Source organism: Lissotriton helveticus, chromosome 1_1 (genome assembly GCF_964261635.1).
Source record: "Lissotriton helveticus chromosome 1_1, aLisHel1.1, whole genome shotgun sequence".
Lineage (NCBI taxonomy): Eukaryota > Metazoa > Chordata > Amphibia > Caudata > Salamandridae > Lissotriton > Lissotriton helveticus.
This window is the reverse complement of record NC_136057.1, coordinates 826,380,438-826,399,961: the sequence shown is the minus strand read 5'-3', so window position 1 is coordinate 826,399,961 and position 19,524 is coordinate 826,380,438.

The following is a 19,524-nucleotide window of genomic DNA, read 5'->3' as shown; positions in this document are numbered from 1 at the left end:
TACCACCAGCGCACGGGCTGACCCAGGTTCAGCAACCTTAGGCTCTCAATACAGGAGGTCATTTTCCCAGTAGACTAAGTGTTTTCCAGACTGAACACCATTGGCCTGGTCTACAGCCTGCTGCCGCATACCCACGAGAGAAGGGCATTCTTTCTGCTCCCTGCAGAATTCCTCCCTGGAGGGGCCTCCTTCCTGCTGCCAATGGGTCAGCTCAGGCAGGTCCCCCAGTTCGGCGATCTGTTCCCCGGTAGGCTCCAGGGCATCCCCCTCAAGGTCTGCCTCCTCGTGGGCCGTGGGAACTTCGGGGGCCGGCTGTCTGTGCCCCCGGTGCCTTCTCTCCAAGGCCGGTTCCTGGGCCTCTCCTTCAGGCTCCAGGACTTCTTGAACACCCCTACTGGCTGCCATGGACCTGGTGGTCACGCACGCCCAGTCGGGTAGACCCACCATCCGCAGATGAGTCGCTTTCTCCACCTTTCCTCAAGGGGAGTTCTCCAAATCATTCCCTAGCAAACAATCTACAGTCATGGAGGTCCTCACAGCGACTTGCAGAGTACCAGAGACCCCCACCCACTCAAAGGGAACCTGAGCCATCGGACACTGGCACTCGGAATTGTCAGCGTTGACAAGCCGGCAGAATGCATGCGGTACTACCTGCTCTTGAGACACCAGGTGCTGCCGGACAGCAGTCACACTGGCTCCTGTGTCTCGAAGAGCCTCCGCTTTCTTACAATTGATGGTCACTACCTGCCCATATTTCTTAGTGTTAGTGGGTAGGTAGTTCTCAGGGACCATCTCACTGTCTCCTAGCAAGAATAGAGTCATCTGGGCGGGATCCCCACCCCCTGGGACTGCTATTTCCTCCCCAAAATTAACACTAGCCATTTGCCGGGGTGGAGCACCAGTGGGTGCGGGTTTTCCAAATAGACGACACTTAGGATCAGTGGCAATGTGACCCTGGTCACCACATCTGTAACAGGTGATGGGCCCTCTCTGAACAGGTCTACCTGTCGGGGCCCCGGTCTGCTTCGCGAGTGGAGGAGGCTGAGAACCTTTCCCTTGGTTCCCTTGGGGATTACTTTGGGGGCCTTTTTGGAACCCTTTCTGTTTTCCCCTGTCCCCCCACTCTTCTGCTGGAGATCCTGCCCACCTTTGGCTGAGTCTCCCACTGGACCCTTGTGGACCCTGGTGCTGAGCCAGCGGTCCGCTTGCTCAGCAAGCTTCCTCGGGTTGGACAGCTTGCTATCAATCAGGTGCTGGCGTAGCTCAGGAAAACAATTACTAGACAAGTACTCCCACGCCATTAAATCAAGAAGCCCTTAAAAATCATTCACTTTGCTGCCCTTCACCCAACCATCCAGTGCTCTGCAGCAAAAGGTCACATACTCCACATACGTACCCCCAGGAATCTTAGTACAACCCCTAAGCCTCTGTCGATACATTTCAGGGGTTAACCCAAACCTGGTTACTAGGGCCTCTTTCATGTGGGAATAGGAATTGTAAACTTCGGAGGGAAGATCTAGCAGGGTGTCCCGCCCCTCAGTAAAGAACCGCCCCCACAACCCCACTCCAAAATCTCTCTCAGGGACCCGGTGGGAGGACATGGCTACCTCGTAGGCCCCAAACCACTGCCCGTTGTCATCCCCCTTAAAGTATTCCTTCACCACATCTTTCGGTACGTAGACCCTTGACTCTACCTGCACCGGCGTCGTGCTGCCACCAGGGGGAGTTGTTTCCAAACTTTTGGCTTTCAGTTCCAACTCCCTCACTCTCATTTTGTGATCTTATTGGAGTTTCTGCTCCTCCATTGCCAATCTTTGCTTTTCCATCTCCATCTGTCCATTCAATCTTGCCATCTCTACTTTATGCGCTCTGGTTGCGGCCCTGTCCGCCAGCTCCTCTGGCGACAGGACTCCGTGCACCTCGACAAGGCTATCTGGTGGATCCACCACCAGCTGATTCTCTGGTTCTCTCGATTCTTTCTAGGCTCTCAGTGCCTTGATGAGTTGGGCTTTATTTTTGCACCCGGTTTGGGCGACTCGGAATTTTAGGCAGAAACCTTTCAGCTGCTCCACTTTGTAGCTTTCAAGCCCTTCCTAATCGACATCATCTAATCCAGAGATGATAGAGGCTGCTCTCATGGGGAGTGAACCAGGCATGATTAGACGATACGAGATCTCTCGACAAGAATTAAAAGACAATAAATTTGTGGCTTTGTTATGGGTCTGCTCGCACTATGTGGTGATCAATACTTTACTGTACATAAACCATGAATGCAAATTCGGAATCCCACCACTGCCTCCAATGTTAGAATCGGAGGTCTCTGCTTGGCACAGGTATGCACTTGTGACAAGCAGGGACCTTCTCCGCTAGTCAGGGCAAGGGAACTACTCCGTAAGAATAACCCCTGCTCACCCTCTAGGTTGCGTGGCGCGAGCAGACACGGCTAATCCTCAGGGCGATAGTTAGTTAAGCATTTATGATCACATACAGTAAACCCAATGACCCACCACAGACGGACACCAGTCGTAAGGTTGTATCAAGAATACGTAGACTTTATATAAAAATACTTAGTTGCAGAATTATCACAAGACCATATAACGTTTAGCGAATGAGGCCACCAGATTTAAATAGGCAAAAGTTCTTAAGTGTTCTTAGTCAGCAAGGTACGCTGGGGGTCAATGCGCGCTTCGCGCTGGTGAAGCGACCCAATGATGAATGACGGACGACAGGGAAAACAAACGTTGCGGACCCTGGATCCGATGTGAACTCGGGATCGAGTTCAAGTGTACCTTAAATGGAGTGTCCGAGGCGTTTCAGGCTTTGACACTGGTGAGGGCTGACCCGGGACAGGGCCGACGGTTCTCCAAAGGATCTATCCGGCTCGAAGCCCCCTCGAGGTGCGAGACGGGTGAGTGGGACAGTGTGGAGGGTTGCGGCGATCCGAGGTCTGGAGCAACTCAGGGGGCGAGGCGCCGTTCAGGCCTGCGGGGCATACTACTTCTTAGTATGCCGGACCATGCCTGTGGATCTGTGTGGGGAGTTGCGTTCTCGGGAAGACAGGTACAGCACCGGGCCTCCGGTACCAACGTATGGAAGGCCTTCTTGAAGTGCGGCACGAGCCTTGGTATGCAGGAGGGCAAAGCGAGACAGTCGGGTACTTAGCGACGTACGGACCGTCCGGGGCTATCAGATGCGCTCCGTGCAGATTCCGGTGGGAGAAGATGAGAGGCTCACAACGCGCTCGGTAGCAGGCGAGGTGACAGGAGATCGGGCGGCCCGGCACTGTAGCGGAGAGCGAATCAAGCTTGAGCGGGGTTCTCGGCAGCGGGGCGACCAGGCTCCGAGCTGTCACGACCTTAAGAGGGGCGAAGGCACCCGAGTCACATCTCCGGCGAGGGAAGAGAACTTGAGGGCCCAGCAGCAGACGAGCACAGGCAGAATTGAACCCAATGGTCCTGGGGCTCAGTTCAGGGAGCAAGCTCGAGATCAAGCCCTTGGAGATCATTTCAGGCACAAGTCTTCAAAGTCCTCTCTGGTATTTTCCTCTCCTTTCTCAGCAAGGCACCACTGCAGGCCAGTCCCTCAGGTCAGGGACAGGTTTCCTTCCTTCAGCTTCTCATTGGTCCTTCTAGTCAGGCAGAGGTTTTTCGTGGTCAAAACAGGATCTGATTTGCTAGGAGCAGGGATCCTATATTTGCACTCAGTTTATTTTGTCTTTGCAGGCCAGGGGGACTGAGCCTGGGTCAACCCAGTTTTGGAGCACTCTGTTGACAGGAAGCTGCCATCTTCTTTAGGAATAGGGATAGTATTAGAAAACCTGACAGGTATCAGGATACTGATACACGTTCCCCTTGTTCCTTTCAGGGCTCGAAGAAAAGCTCTGAAAGAGTAGGAAGGTCAGAAAATAGAGAGGAGTGCACACAGTCCAGAGACAAGCAGCGCACTCAAGACTTTACTTTTAAAAAAGAAGATAAGCGAAATCCAAAACCTCAATGTAAGAAAAAGAAAGTTGCTGGTTTGAAAATCAGACATGCCCAGAATTCTGAGGACACAATTTTGCATGGGGAGTGGGCTCTGGCTATGCTAGACTGTGTGGCACAAGTAAGAATAGCTCAACTAAACCTGAAGGAATTTCTGGTGGCATCACGGTGGAAACAACAGACACCAGGGTGAGTGTCCCACACAAGTTATATGAAATAACACTCCGGTTGGAGGGGTCAAGCTCAGGAAAGTAAAATCTCTTTTTTGGAAGAACTTATCATCTGGTTATGACATCCTGTTAGCAGAACAAGATTGGCCCCTTGCATTCATAATGGAGTGCCCCAGTTGAGAAAGTATAATTGTTTCTGCATTTTCCAACCACGCTTCCGTTCACCTTAAACATACATATGCACAGGAGTGGGCAGTAGCCCAAGCTGCCGTATTGTACAAAAATCACGCAGAGTGGGATGAGAACTCAACCTACCACGTGATCAAGTTAAAAGTTTCACCTATGGTTCAGAGGCAATATCCAATAAAGAAATAAGGTAAAAAATAGGTCAGGGAGATCTTAGAGCAACTTGAATACCAGGGGTTCATTGAAAAATATACCTCTCCAATGAACAACAGCCGACAATACATACCGTCTAGTTTTAGATTACTGACATTTAAACTCATGCACAAAGACATTTGCTGTCCAAAATGCACATAGTGCTGCATTAATGAATAACATTGTGGGCAAAAAATACAAAACCACACTTGATATCTCTAATGGATTTTTCTGCCAAAATATAGCACCTGAAAGCGGGTATCTGACCGCATTCAGTGTGTTAGGATCCCAACGACAATTTTGTCAATTAGCACAAGGGTATAAAAATAGCCCCGGTGTATTTTCAGCAAGAGTAACAGAGTTACTTCAACATTTTAATGAAGAAGCTTTATCCTATGTGGATGATATTTATCTGACAGACGACAACTTAGAGAGTCACTTGGCCAGGATAAGCACCAATATTATGGGATTTGCCAGAGAGGGGTACTAATTCAACTTTAAAAAATCAAAAATAGCCCACCTCAATGTCCTATTTTGGGATATGAGCTGTCAAGTGAAGGCAAAAGTCTGGCAGCTAACTTTTTAGAAAAGTGTGCGCTGCTCCAGCCTCCAAAATCAATAAATAATTTACAATCAATACTAGGTTTCCTACATTTCAGCAGGACATGCATTTTAGATTATGCACAAAGGATAACACATTTCTATAACTTAATAAAACCTGACTTTTCAGCCAGAGATTGGATACAGGAAAATACTAATATTCTTTGTTTACTCCAGGAAGACATGATTGCTTCCAAACACGTGTAAACGTATGCCACTTAGTGATCCTAATATTTGCGGGTCAATTGTACCAATCGCTTACAAATCACACCTTTAGACAAATGCAGAAATGCATTTCAGTTCAACTAAAAAAACACTGACAGCCGTTCATACTGCTGTAGAAAAAGAAAGAGCACTGGCACAGAGAAACTGCATTATTTTTTTAACTCCAGTAGCAGCTTTAGAAGCGGTTACAAAGGCCAGCATCCCAAATGCGAAAGCGTTACATCCAAGATGGATACAATGGGTTAATTCTCTTACTGCAACAAATGTTGAATACAGATTTGATCCAAGTTTAAAAACACAAGTATTCCTGCAATATGAACAAGAATATCATTTACTTAATGAAATCTTGCCTCTAGAATGATATAAATATATTATTTATACTCATGGATCTGCGTAACTGGCCATAGGAAGTAAGCAGCAATATCTTTTGGCGTGTGCTATTGCTAAAGGTCGCATACGTGATGGCAAGTTGCGTCCTAGTTGCACAAAAACGCAATCTCTAGGAGACTGCACAGCTCAGTTGGCAGAATTAAAAGCACTAATACTAGCACTTGTAAATACGGATCACGAATTCCCTACACTAATCGTGTGTGATCCTTTTTACTGTGTGCAGTCGTACAATGAGTACTTATAGCATTGGCAGCAAAACGGGTTTAAAGACGCAAAAGGAGGCACAATTAAACACAAAATTTTATGGGAACAGGTAGCAGAATTCAAAGCCGAGCTACCGAGGACTCACATGATTCACACACTGAGTCATCAACGTTATGGCGTTCACGTTAAAGGGAATTCATTGGCTGATGAAGCTGCAAAGGGGGCTGTTCGTATGGCTTCCGTAGCTGCACTGATTCATTCAACGACGAGAATAGACGGAGATATTATGGTAGCTGTCATCGCATCACGCAAAGGCAGCACAGCAGTACCTAAGACATTTCCACTCAAATACTCCTACAAGTTAGATGCACAAAACATTCCATATGCTCAGATTCCTGGAGTGGGGGGATAGAGTAGTACCAGATATGGATCGTAGGCAAGGCTTAATACGAGCTGCACATGAGGGTTTGGGCTCTGCGCACACAGGAGTTACAGCGGCTATTTCTTTACTGAAACAGTGCTATTGGTGGCCAGGGTTAACTAAGCAAACTAAAGACTATGTCTTGAAGTGCAATGTCTGCCTGCAGATGAAAGGCTCCACCGTTACATGCCCGGCAGAGACGCCATTACTAAAATCTGACAAGCCTCTCGCATGTGTGTACTTGGACCACTACAGCCCCTTACAAATGGTCGGTGCTTACAGATATATCATGGTAACAGTGGATTCGTGCTTGAGATTCCTATGGGTATGGCCTCAGCGTTTGGCTGACACTCGAACTGTTTTAAAAGATTTGCGAGTCTTTATCGGCACATATGCAGTTAGCACTTTTATCCTGACCACAGCCCTGTGTTTAGCTCTCAGGCTTACAAAGAGGCCATGGAAGGAATGGGCGTAGCATTGTGGTTCTCATCTCTGTACCATTCTGAGGGAAATTCGGTTGTGGAGATAAAAAAAAAAGGACTTAAAGCAATCTTTAACAGCTAGGGTATTAGGCAAGGACAGAAGTTGGGTCACACACCTTTATGGGGTACAGTGGGCATTAAACAACCAGCCAAGAAACTCTCTAGGGGTGTCACTCCACATGAGATCCTCTTTGGGACACAAATGTGGGTACCTGATCTTGATTGTGAAGGCACAGTGGCGGATGAAAAACCATTTGATATCATGATCGTTTGGCTGTTTTACAGGATCTAAATGAATCCAGGACAAAACAAAGCAATGTCCATCTAAAGCAGACCGCCACTGAGAAAGTCAAGGTAGTCACAGCAAGACCTGTCTGGATCACAAAAGTCAGGGATCTGGTCAGAGAGAAAAAAGCGAACAAAAAAGAATTTGGACCCCCTTACATAAAACTTGTACCAGTCCTTGCAGTACACGGAACAAGAACTGTGCTGCTCCCACCTCTTGCCGGAAAAAAGGAGAAAAGATTTGTCTCAATCGACTTAATCAAACCACACTATGTGGGCGATATTGTACAGTAGGCCTAGTGGACTCCGCTGTAGGAGACACCCTCCTCTAGCTACAATCCAAGAAGTTCAAACTGAAAGACTCATCACATTTGAAGAGCTACCTGTAAGGAATGAAGGTCTAAGCAACAATGCTATGAAACTTAGTTCCACTCGAACCAGGCATTCAAATTCAAAATGAAAATCAGAACAATTCACAAGTTGCAATTAGACTGAATACAGATATCTACGTTAACATGCCTGGTCGAGAGAATAATAACGTTTCAACTAATCCCGATGCAATTTCTAAAATTGATCGAACAGCTTCTGGCTATTTCATTAACTTTGATACATTTTCTCTGGATCAAAGTGAGCCGGAAACGACACCAGCCAAAACACCATTCAAGCAAGAATTGAAGAACTTTTTTCTCTTTCTTCAAAAGACATACCTGATATCATCTTGGATTGAACTCTGGGTAATTTCTGGGATATTGTTTTTTCTTTTCTGGCTAGGCTTAGTATTGACTTTTAGTATGCTTATCAATAGACACTATCTACAAAAAGGTTTCGTTGCCCAAAAGGTCAACATCCTACTGAAGCCACATCCATCATCACATCATGAACAAAGAGACTTGTCATCAGTGAACATAACAGCTGTTCCTATACCCAATGGTATTTCAACATTTTAGGTGAAACAACACTTATCTTTACTCTCACAAGACATGGATCTTGGGGACTTTTTACTAGGACCTAGGAAACAATGTCAAAAGTGTTTCATATATGCAGGCATTTATGCTGCCTTTAATGAAATCTGGAAGATTTCCCAACACGAAGCCACAGAGAGAATACTGGAAATAGACCATATAAACTTAGAAAAAGCGCTAGCTGTGGTGGATAATGGGTTACCAACTTTGACCTTCAGAGTAAATTCATTGGGCAACATTGTATCTTCTGCTAATGATCTACTGGAACAGGATTTAGCCATATTACAACACGGACAATCACAGTTATGCTCTATTATGTTATTGAGCTGGATGCTGCAATCTTTGCGTACATGCTTTGTGCCTTGGTGGTTTATAAACAGTACGTCTCTGTTTTCAGAATACAATCTGACTGATACACAGATAGAAATGGCACAAAGGGAAGTAAAATATACAATGCTGCAAATTAAAAACTGGGCAGGGTACCATACACAGTGGCCGAATTACCATCCGCTGAGTGGCTAATCTACGGCCAAATCACTCTCCCTGTCACTACCTTTAAGTTTCACTATTGCCTTGAGCAAAGGCAGGCAGGCAGATATGAAAAGTTGGGTAAATAATGCATTAGGAAATCCTGGGATTTACCATATAGATTTCAATGCCAGAGTGGGGATCGAGAAGTGTTTCTTAGTGGTGCCAACTGCAAGAGCGCTTTAAGCGGTTCTCTCATGTGCCAAGATATTGTTTTGCATGGGCCTGTTATGGTTGATTTTCGCATCTGTCTTGCGACATGAATGGAACTCCAGCTGCCGTGATCGCTCCAGCGTTTGAGTTACTTTCGAATGGGAGTTACTTGATGCTGAACGATCAAGGTTGTTGTGGGATGCTCCCGGGCATTGTCTATCTGGTCTCAGTGAACACCAGGGTTACTTGCTGTATGCAAGTATTGTTTCCTCCGACAAATACAGTCAGGGAGGTGTCTCTATGGCCTTCACTGAATGTTTCTTTTATACAGTGTGATGCTTTGAACAGAATAAAAGCCATCCTTTTACAGCAAACGGTGCCATTAACCTCCACTCGAGAAACCTTTGAACTTCAAGTTGCAAGGACCTCAACAGAAATACAGGCGCTAATGCGTACAAACTGCCCCCGACATTTCGTAGAAGTGATGGGTTGTATCGTTAATATGTCCGATACGAGCGGTATTGTACACCTATTTAAGACCCCAGGGTCAGGATTCCTTAACACCTTCAAGACCATCCTTGGAGTTATTCCTAACTTTATACACTCCGTATTTGGAAGCATTTTAGGGGGTCTACCTCTAATCCTACTTGCTATTGCTGAATCCTGATTGTCGTTTACCTGCTACGCAATGGACGGACCTTCCGCCAGCGAGATTGCAAAAGCTCTCCTGGAAAGATATTACCGTGAACGCATGGTACAACATCTGGGTGCACCTTGCCTTCTAGAACTAAGTGCTTCTTAGTTCTTGTCATTCAGACCAGTCTTTGAAGACTGCATCATACCTATTTTACGACGCCTGTTTTTCGGAGGAGAATGCAAGTTGGACATCTGTCTGACACCTCTAACAGAGACGCCAGCGGACTTGGACTACAGGGTGTAACCACTTCGATCCCATACTTGTTTCTGTCCTCAGCGTATTCCCATCTTAACACATGCATTCCTCGAGGATCCGCAGGTGCCCTCAACTGAGTTGGATTTCAGCTCCACCCTTGGCACCGAGGTATCGACTACAGCACTGGCTGCCTCTCCAACAGCTGTTGGCAGCACTGAGTTTCCTCTATGCACTCTTGATGTGCTATGCGAGGTACTACAATGTTTGTCCCCTATGGAAGCAGGCAGCGATAATGTTATGTCTCGCAGCCAGGACATGTAATCTGAATCTGGCTCACCATGTGCTGGGAACAAATTCAGTTTTTCTTTCCCTTTTTTCTCAAAATAACTTTTTTCCAATTGACACTTTCGATAACAAAGCATGGCCTTCTAAGTACGCTTGCAGTAGTTCAACTTGTGAGATAGAACTCATTTAGAACTGTGATTTGCGGAACTTAACTACAATGTCAAACTTCACAAAGACCATTTTTCCTCATTTTTTAAACAGATTTAAATAATTCTTTTAACGTTTTTAAAAACATTTTAAATAAATGCTTGATAATTTCATGCACTGACACCGATATAAATGTGTATCTTATATGTGTATTATTATTGTGAAGTATTAGGTGGAGTGGGTGTTATATTTCATATCTGTACCCTGATGTAGGTCCAGGGAACATCGTACACTTTTCCTACATCATCTCCTGGTCATTTCATATGAACGAGCCTTATAAGGACATAACTCCAAATAAGGACAGAATGGCTTGTAGGGACATAATGCCTTATAAGTTCTGCAGCCTTTTATGGATTAAACCTTTTACCTAGTTCTATGCAGAGGGTGAGTTTTTCCCAATCATTCATTCAAATAACTTTATTCGATTCAACAAGGGAATCACAAAAGTATACTAAGATTCAAACCTCACTTAATTATACAAAAATACATAATTGATTAAAAATCCATACTTCATTTTACAATTTAAAATTACAAGAAGTTCAAAACAGACAAGGCACGTCTGTAAAACTTTTCATGAAGTGCATTACAGTCTTAAGTCCACACCATATTCTTAGCTAAACAGTTATCACTTTTATGAGGATTCATATTTGTTTCTAATGTCAAGAGTCACTCGGATAAAGCTAAGCACAGCACTACAAATCTCTGGAGTTGACAAGGACAAAAGGTACTCATAGCCTTCTTTGTAGTAACGAGATCCAAGGCTTAACAAGACAGGCTTAATAAACCTGTTTCTTGCATCCTTGTACAATGCACAAAAAAGAATAAGATGCAAAGTGCTTTGTGAGACCCTATTATTACAAGGACAAGGGGGTAGCGTCTCACACCACCCCCCTTGTTTTGGGAAAGCAAAGAGATAATGTAAAGAATTTAATCGAAACCTTGTCAAGAGAAAATGCCATTGAGTGTGGGTGATATGTGACAAGTAAAACTGCTGGTACAGCTCGTCCTTCCTATATACTGCGTTCTCACCATTTCTCAGAGTGCCTTGGCTGGAATAATAAGCTTTTTGGATAATTAACTTATAATCCTTGCCAGCCATATCTGGACTTTCGAATATTTGCCCTAACCCAATTATATTAAAAGTGTCCCTGACATATGGAAGCCACGGAATATTCATGGAATGATCAAGTTTAAGGCAGTCATGCAAGATTTCCTTTGTTAATTTTAACTCTTCTGACTGCCAAACTTTAGACCATAACAACAAAGGCGACAAATAAATAATGTCACTCACAAAAACAATGCCCACCTCCCCATGACAGAAGTTATTAGAGGTACCTGGTGGGACAAATAACAACCGTTTAAAAAATTTGTTTTCCATGACTGGTATTTTATCACATTTCTGAGTCCCCCATACACCTGCCCCGTATAAGGCGGCAGAGAGACATTTAGCTTTATATAAAGTTATTAATTCTCTAATCGTTTTTTGGCCCAATTTGCTAGCAAAGCGAAACAGAGCCTCGACCGATTGTGTAGCTTTTTGTACCCTGACTGATATTAAAGGGTCCCAGTTTAACTTTTTATTAAAAAGGTTACCAAGATAGTTACAATTGTCAACTTTTGCAATAATTGAGTCCCTTACCATGTACCTACGAGATTTTACACCTTTCGGGCCGCAAGTCATAGCAAACGATTTAGCAAAATTAACCTTGAGGTCTAAACTACCCATGAAGGCCTCAAAGGCAGCTAAGGTAATCTGCACACCATTGGAAGTAAGGGTCATTAAAACCGTGTCGTCTGCGTAGGACAACATCGGTATCCTTTTACCATTTGCTTGGGGGAAGTCGGCTCCGCTATTTAGCAGAAAACTTTCTAAACCGTTGGTGTATACCAGGAATAAGAATGGAGCCAAAATACAACCCTGGCGAACACCTTCTGTGGATGGAATTAGATTTATCTTCTCACCTCCTGGGCCATATCTAATTTTCACTGAGGTGGCAGCGTGAAGTCTACGAAGCAGGGTCACTGATGATTCTTCAAACCCCATGTTTTCCATCATTTGCCACAACTTACCCCTACATACAGTGTCGAAGGCACTGGATAAGTCCATGAAGGCCAAGTGAATACAACTATGCTTGGCCCACATGTACTTGCCCATAATTAATGCCAAATTGAGACACTGCTAAGTGGTTCCCTTACCTTTCCTGAACCCGTACTGTGAGTCCACTATGGTACCTGCGGATTCTGCCCAAACTTCAAGGCATGCCAATATCACTCTACCCAATCGATATTGCTAAAACGTCATCCTTAGCACATATGAATAAGTTATGAGTACACTCTTCAAGAGATACACTTCACCCCTCCCATCGACGTACAAGGTTTAATCCCCAACGCCATCCTCATGCTGAACAATGGGTAACACACGCACACAGACTGTATAAATACAGCACTTCTTGCTATCAGTAGTCAGGAGGGAACCAAGACTTCAAGGCCGACATACTGACCAGAGATGCTGTGGCTTCGACATGCAATCGCTCCAACTGACAGTGGTCTGACTATCCCTTGTGGGGGGTCCAACTCAAGTCCAGGACGAAGTCCCACACTCTCACTATTCAGGTAATGGGTTCGACTAAATCCTAGCAGGATTCTTAGCTCTTAGATTCTTGCCTCTTAGACTATTGGACTATTAGACTATTAGGCTTAGGCTCTTTTCGCGCCTACTCACACGCTAGGTACATTTTGGTACATCTAGGCATCTTAGGAGTACGCACTTTATTTTATAAGTGCATTTACTATATTCATTTATGTGTTCATGACTATTGAAAAATGATAGAACAATACTATTACTTTTTATGCACAATACTGCTGATTCTATATCTCTGCTACTGTGTCACAGTTGTAGCACACATTTGTTTTACATGAGAAGAACAACGGTACAATACATTCTTATTGTAAACACGCCCGACTGTCTCTTCTGTATATCTCTCTGAGAGCAAATTAGGCAAGCACGAGTGACTGGGTAAAATCAGGGTTTGTTGTGTTCTAAGGTTGCCAAAAATGAATCTCTCTGATAATAGTAGATTCTAGTGGCACTGAGAGCTAGCTAATGCAAAACATATCCTAACATATTCAGCGTGGGTGTACAGAGTCGATCTACCACCAGACCCACAGTATATGTTATCCGTAAACAGCGCAGGTCCTGCATGAAGGGTACTATTGGAATTACACTACAACAAGGGTAATTTTAGGGTTCAGGGTGGGTATGTGTTTTGGGGTGCTAAGGGTAATTTTAGGGTTCACGGTAGTAATGGGTTTTTGGGTGTCAAGGGCCATTTTTGGGTTCAGGGTCGGTATGATTTTTGGGGTTCTAAGGGTAATTTTGTGGTTCGGTGTGGGTATGGGTTTTGGTGTGTTAAGGGTAATTTTAGGGTTCAGGGTGGGTATGGTTTTGGGGTGCTAAGGGTAAATTTATGGTTCAGGGTGGGTATGGGTTTTGGGTGCCAAGGGTAGTTTTAGAGTTCAGGGCGGGTATGGGATTTTGGGTGCCAAGGGTAATTTTAGGGCTCAGGGTGGGTATGGATTTTGGGGTGCTAGGGTAATTTTAGGGTTCAGGGTAGGTATGGGTTTTTGGGTGCCAAGGTTAATTTTGGAGTTATGGGTTGGGTATATATTTTGGGGTGCATTTTAGGGTTCAGGGTGGGTATTGGTGTTGAATTGCTACGGGTAATTTCAGGTGTTCAGGGTAGGTGTGTTTTTTTTGGGTGCCAAGGTTAATTTTAGTTTTCAGGGGTATAGGATTTGGGGTGTCAATGGTAATTTAGGGGTTCCGTGAGGGTATGGGTATTAGGTGATAAAAGTAAATGTAGGAATTTAAGAGGGTATGGGTATTGGGGTAGTAAGGGTAACTTTAGGGTTTAAGGGGGATTAAAAACAATATATATATATATATATATATATATATTACCTACTGGCGGTCGCCAGTAGGTATATATAGTTAGGATTTTTTCCCTATGGGTTTTTTGAAAATTCTATGTCTAATAACTTTGGCGTTTGTGGACGGAATTGGCTGAAATTTTCTGGAAAATGGAACATTTTGTTTCTGAGCAGCCCCTGGAAATTTGGGGGGGGTTCGTCCAGGGGGGGCCGAGAAAAAAGGGGGGTCCCAAAACGTGTTTTTAACATTGAGTTTTCCATAGGGCGGTCTGTCGCACTTTTAGCCCGAACGGCTGAATGGATTTGCACGAAACTTGGCAAAATTGTAGAGACTGGTAGCCCGATGTGCCTTTTGTAGGTCTCAATATATGTGCTCCAGTGGATTTTGAGAAATTAACATTTAAAAAAAGATATATATCTGTAACAGCGGACTGGGCAGCTCCCGGTTCGCGGACCGGGGAGCGTACCAAAACTTCGCGTAGCGAAGCTGATTGGCTCTCCGGCGTCTGTAAACATTCCAAACAGTCCGGAGCGGCCGCCATCTTGTCTCTCGGTAGGATTGAGAGACAAGAGGAGGCCAAAACAAAAGGGGAAATAACCATAAGGGGGCATAGTAGATCCTCCCTGACCCCTTAGGTTTAATGTGGAGGCTTTAAAAGGGCCCCGCGGGGCAAAAAAAAAAAAAAAAATTTTTTGTTTTTTTGCGTGGGTAGCGCCCGGTACGCGAACCGGGAAGCGTTCTGGGCAGCGTACTGCAATGAAAAATGAATGATAGACTTTTCAAATGCTGTATGTTAATTGATTGTTGTTTTTGTTGATTATTTTTTTATTTTTTTTATTTTTTAAGCATTTTTTATTGTGTTTCATATTTTATTAAACTTTCTAACATTTCATTGTCAGAAATTTCAAAATTATCATGGAATATACATTGTAGTCTCTGAGGTTGTAAAATGTCCTCATTTGCAAGGAGGTTATCTACTGCTTGTACACATTGCAGTAGTTCTTGGTCCCAAGTTTCATCCATAAATTCAATCTCATTTGGATCAATGATTTCTGTGTTGGACTCTGGAAGGACAATTTCAAATGAAATTTTTTGTTCGCTTTCCATTTTCCCTGAAATTTGCATAAAAAAAATATATATTAGTAGAGGTAGGGCAATGTTGGGATTAATTTTAGATAGGCAGTTTTTAACAGTGAATTTATCTTTGGGCAGTGTATAGTATCAGAGTGATTGTATCTAAATTTATAAGTACTACAGAGGGATAGTATATAACTAACAGAAAAAGTTTGCCATATTAACTTAAAGTGCACAATATACTTCAGTTTTAAAAATAACAACTTACCTTTAAAAATAAGTTGAAGTTATTAATGAAAATCCTATTGAAATGTACACCAGGAAGTAGTAGTCAAAATGGCTGTGTTTCCTTCTCTTCCTTTATATATATTCGGGTACATAACCAATCAAATGTCAGGTAAAAAAAGTAAAAAATGAAAGTAACATTTTAATTGGTTGTGAATTCCAACACTTCAGATGTGTTTTGTGAAGTAATTTACCTCACGGTATTTAGAGAGGTCTACAGGCTAAATGGCTAAATGGAATTCCAATCAAATTTGTGAAAATGGTAGGGATTGGTATGTAGTATGAGCTAATCTATATTTGGTGAAATTATCTCAAGTGGCTTTTGTGTGAACTACTTTCCCACCTTTTTTGATGGTGCGCTTCCCAGGGAGCGACCCGGTACGCGAACCGTTGAGCGCCCCGGTTCGCGGACCTTAAGCGTTCCAGGAGTCCACCGTTTTGTGTTTCGGTCGAATTAAGATACAAGATGGAGGGCAAATAATGTTCAGAATGGGTAGAAGGGGGCACGGTAGAGTTATCTTGACCCCCTAGGTTTTCTGAGGGTGGCTGAGGAGGCTTATATGTGCGAAAAAAAAAAAATTCAAAAAAAATTTCGCGAGGTTAGCTCCCGGTTCGCGTACCGGGTAGCGGCCCCGGTAGCGTATTTTGTTGAAAATTAGTGAAAAATGTTAGAGTTAAATAATAATTGTGAGTGATCAGATGTAGGGTAGCTCTGAGAAGAGCTTTTGGGTTTATGGTACATTTAGGTACTTATAAGTAGGTACCAATGCACATTCTTAAATTCAGAGTGAAAATTCTGTTGCCCTCATCTGAGAAGTGAACTCCATCTCCTCTGTAGATATCTTGCATGTAGTAACGCAAGTTATTGTTGTACAGGGAGCCCATTCCATGGTCTCTCATGTAAGCTGAAACAGATTTGTTTACATGCTTCCTCGATTTCTCAATTTGTGGACAAAATTGGTTGGACCACCTCCATTTCTGTCTTTGGCATATATTTGAATATACCAAGGCAGTCTGAGGAAAAAGTGCCATCAATTGCTCAAAGGTGTCCTTTAAAAGCATTTCCAGACCTACCCCAGTCAAAGTGCCCAAGTCATTACCTCCACAGTGCACAATTAACAGGTCAGGTTTGGGCAAATGCATAAAGGTTTTCACCAATGGTATCAATTGGTGACATTTTAATCCTCTGTGGCCAAACCACTTAATTTCCACATCTTGTAAATTGAGGTTAGGTAAATTCCTGCTTTCAACGTACCTTTGAGCCCAGTGAATATAACTATGACCAACAATCCAGACAGAAAACATGGTGAGAGAAGGTTCTCCTGCAGTCAGATGAAGTGTGGCAATGAAATGGCAGTTGAAAAAATGAGAGTTTGAAATGAAAAAAACTATGGAGTTTCTGTGTTCATGAAGCAGTAACAGTGATTGGTGGATTTTGATTGATGAAAACAGAAAGTTAGGGTGTACAGATGTGTTGTTTGAGAGATGTATTTTGAGTGGTCAATAAAAAATCATTAAATGAAAGAAAGCACTGGATATGCAGGTGCACTGAGAGTTCAGAGTTCAATTGCAACATTGTTGTGTGAACTTGCAAACACCAGAGTTTCTCCAAGAGGTGGTTGCTATGGAAAATAGCCAGAAATGGCAGAGGGGGGAAGGGTTTTCATTTGAAAAAAAGTGAGGGAAGAGTTTTGATTGGGTGACATGAGAAATATGTGTGAAGAATTACAGCATTTCTGTGCTTTTGATAGCTGCAGACTCTGGAGTGCATACCTTTTGCTCTGCTGAAGACAAATTGGTGTGTTTCTTAGACTGTTTTCAAACTCAAAGTATTTGCTAAGGTGAGAAAATATTTCTTTATTTTAGATAGAGAATAGTGTGCTTTAAGGAGAAAATTATGATTTATGTGGCGCAAATTGCTTGTAAATATGCTCTCACATGTGCATGGAAAAATTTGATTTTGAATGTTAGTGTTATATAGCCATGTTAAAAGTGACTCAACCATGCTGGAAAGTCAATCAAAAAATGATTTCATGTGTTTTAATGACATTTTAAGTCATTTTCTCATGTGCAGTGTTTAGAAATTATGATTTGAAAATCGTTTTTGTGGAAAAGGAATTGTTTTTAAATTCATGACAAGGATATAATGGTGTATGGTTCTTTATAAGGCAATTGACTGTCCCTGATGTTATTTTTCTCATTTTAGTGTAAGACCTTTCTCTGTGGCGCAAATTGCTTGTAAATATGCTCTCACATGTGCATGGAAAATTTAGATTTTGAATGTTTGTGTTAAATAGCCATGTTAAAAGTGACCCAACCATGCTGGGAAGGCAATCAAAAAACGCTTTCATGTGTTTTAATGACATTTTAAGTCATTTTCCCATGTGCAGTGTTTAGAAATTATGATTTGAAAATCGTTTTTGGGGAAAAGGAATTGTTTATAAAATCATGACAAGGACATAATGGTGTATGGTTCTTTATAAGGCAATTGACTGTCCCTGATGTTATTTTTCTCATTTTAGTGTAAGACCTTTCTCTGTGGCGCAAATTGTGTGTAAATATGCTCTCACATGTGCATGGAAAGTTTTAATTTTGAATGTTTGTGTTACATAGCCATGTTAAAAGTGACCCAACCATGCAGGAAAGCCAATCAAAAAACGCTTTCATGTGTTTCAATGACATTTCAAGTCATTTTCTCATGTGCAGTGTTTAGAAATTATGATTTGAAAATCGTTTTTGGGAAAAAGGAATTGTTTTTAAATTCATGAGAAGGACATAATGGTGTATGGTTCTTTATAAGGCAATTAACTGTCCCTGATGTTATTTTTCCCATTTTAATGTAAGACCTTTCTCTGTGGCGCAAATTGCTTGTAAATATGCTCCCACCTGTGCATGGAAAGTTTTAATTTTGAATGTTTGTGTTACATAGCCATGTTAAAAGTGACCCTACCATGCAGGAAAGCCAATCAAAAAACGCTTTTATGTGTCTTAAGGACAATTTAAGTAATTTTCCCATGTGTAGTGTTTTGAAGTTATGATTTGAAAATCGTTGTTGAGGTAAAGGAATGTTGTTAAAATTTATGTGCGCCATATGCCCCCAAATTTCTTTTTTAGGGTTGCAGCAGGGTGTTCTTGAGACACCCCTGCACCTTTGGAATAAATTCCTAATTTGTGATGAGCAAATTGTTAATCGCAAATTGCACCTTCATTTATATGAGCCTCCTAGCTCATGGAAATTAATGGGTAATTTGCAATTAGCAATTTTCTCATCGCAAATTTGGAATGGTAAAGAATCGCTATTTATTCCTTAAAATTCGCTTTTTTGGAAATGCTAAATAGTTATATGATACATATGGCGGTTGATGTCTAACAAGATAAGAAGCTTAGGGATACATTTATGATGACTGGCGCAATGAAGTAGAAATCACTTACTTCATTGGTAGGCCTTTACATGAATTATCTCCTCTGTATTCTTCATCAAGCGTAACTTTAATCTGCAATCCTGAGTAGGCCTCACCTTAAACAAACCTCTGAATAGGCCACATCCTATTGTCATCCTGAATTAATCATTTAAAATGCTAGGGACAGATTTATGATAGGTGTATACCTCTTTTGTGCCACTTAGAAAACATTGTCTATGGGGAAATGACTTAAAATGTCCTTAAGACACATGAATGTGTTATTTTAAAACGTTTGCAATTTTTTTGGGTCACTTTCAACATGGCTATGTGACTGAAACAGTCAAAATCTAAATTTGCAATGCACAGGTGGGAGCATATTTACAAGGAATGTGCTTCATGTGGAAAGGTCTTATAATGTAATATGGGAAAAATGACATTAGAGACACTGAAATGCCTTATAGAGAAGCATACACCATTATGTCCTTGTCATAAATTTGCAAACCATTACTTTTCCCCAAAAACGATTTTCAAATTATATTTTGAAAACACTGCACATGTGGAAATTACTTAAAATGTCAATAATTCAAAATTTGCGATTCCTTAAATGCAATGTATCAAAAAAAAAATATGTAAAAAATGATATTAAGGATTTGGAAACTACCACCAACTTC